This window comes from Aplysia californica, unplaced genomic scaffold, assembly GCF_000002075.1.
Source record: "Aplysia californica isolate F4 #8 unplaced genomic scaffold, AplCal3.0 scaffold00236, whole genome shotgun sequence".
NCBI classification, from domain to species: Eukaryota; Metazoa; Mollusca; class Gastropoda; order Aplysiida; family Aplysiidae; genus Aplysia; species Aplysia californica.
Genome location: NW_004797506.1, coordinates 907887 through 909652, shown reverse-complemented (window position 1 = coordinate 909652; position 1766 = coordinate 907887).

The following is a 1766-nucleotide window of genomic DNA, read 5'->3' as shown; positions in this document are numbered from 1 at the left end:
ACACACACACACACACACACACCAACAAACTACCAACAGTTAGTCTCCCTACCTTGCTCCCCTCATGTCCACTCCCCTCCACTGCCGGAGTAGTAAATGACCTAGCCAAGTGGGTGTGGTACTTGGGCGGCGGCTCCCCGCGAGATGTGCCGTTGATGTGCTGGGGAGGAGAGAGGTGGGGGTGTTGTTTAGTTTTAGTAAGACTTTTACGGCACTTGCAACACAAAAAATAATAAGGTCATATAAGTGCCGAAGATTAGAGGTGTTACAAGAGAGTAACAAAAACAAAACAGAAGTAGGGGAGATCAAGACGATATAGCAAAGAAGGAGAAAACCACACGCTAACCACCCTCTGGATTCGTTGTTGTTGGAAGTAGGGGGGGTACCATTCATAAAAAATGAAGGGCAATGCAGTCCTGAAATTAAATCATGCCATCTATCATCAACGTCAGGCTTTGCCAACATGTAACCGGAAGTCATCAAAAAGTGATGACCTTGCCCAAGATGCTGTAGAAAGTCACTAACATAAACGCAAGGCTGTGTCCAAAATGCAAATGCTACAGGAAGCCATCAAGAAGTGATGACGGTGCCTATTATGTTAAGGGAAGACCCCCAAAAGTGGTGTCTTGCCCCAAAGTCATGCCAAAACAACTCCAAAAAGTGGCGTCTTGCCCAAGATGCTACGGTTGGTGACTTGGACAATGTCTAATGGGAAGACAGCAAAAATGTGTCTCGCTCGAAACGTCATGCCAAAACATCTCCAGGTCATGCTAGAAGGTCACCAAAAAGTGGTGTCTTCTCAAAGGTGTTAGAGAAGACAGCAAAAATGTGGTGTTTTGCTTAAAAACAACAACAATCCAAAGCATCACCAATTCATGCCAAAACATCACTAGTTCATGCTCGAAGGTCACCGAAAATGGTGACTTGGCCAGGGTGTTACAGTAGGACACCAAAAATGTGGTGTCGTGTTGAAAAAGTCATGCCAAAACATCTCCAGGTCATGCGAGAAGGTGACCAATAAATGAGGACTTGGCCAATGTGTTATGGGAACTCAGCAACAATGTGGTTTCTTGCAAAAAAAAAAAATCATGCCAGAAGGCCATCAGGTCATGCGAGCAGACGAGCCAAAAGCACGACTCACTCCTCGGAACATGAGCACGATCTGGTCCAGCGGCATCTGCCAGGAGTAGAACACGCTCTTCCAGTCCCAGCGCGACAGAGACATGCTGGAGGTGGCCGGCCGCACTTGACCGCCAAACTGACCACCGGACTGACCCCCACCACCACCACCACCACCGCCACCCCCACACGGGGACTCATCCCCCGCCGGCGTCGTCTCACCGTCACGTGGTGACACAGCAGCGAGCGTGGCGGCGCGGTGGTTTTTCGCCAGCGGCTGCATCCCCTGCAGTAAAGGCTGCCCCTCTCCCGTGGCCAGCTCGCGGGAAGACGCCGCGGGGCGGAGGCGGTACTGCGCGCCCTGACGCCGACGTAAGATCTCCTTCACCGTGGCCCCCACACTTTTCTCGCTGCGTTGGCTGGCCCGGAACCCGCCGCTCAAGGTCTTACTGCTGCCCTTTGACCTGGAGAAGGGACTCCTCAGCCCCACGGACGCGCCCTCACTCCCGGAGCGGCGGAAAGGACTCGCCAACGTCCGGCTCTTCACGGAGGAGGTCGGGCTGAGCTTGGACTCGCTCGTGTAGGAGCCGCTCGCTGAGGACGTCTCGGCGTCAAGTTCACGCGGGAGCGGCGAGTCGGGCGGGGGG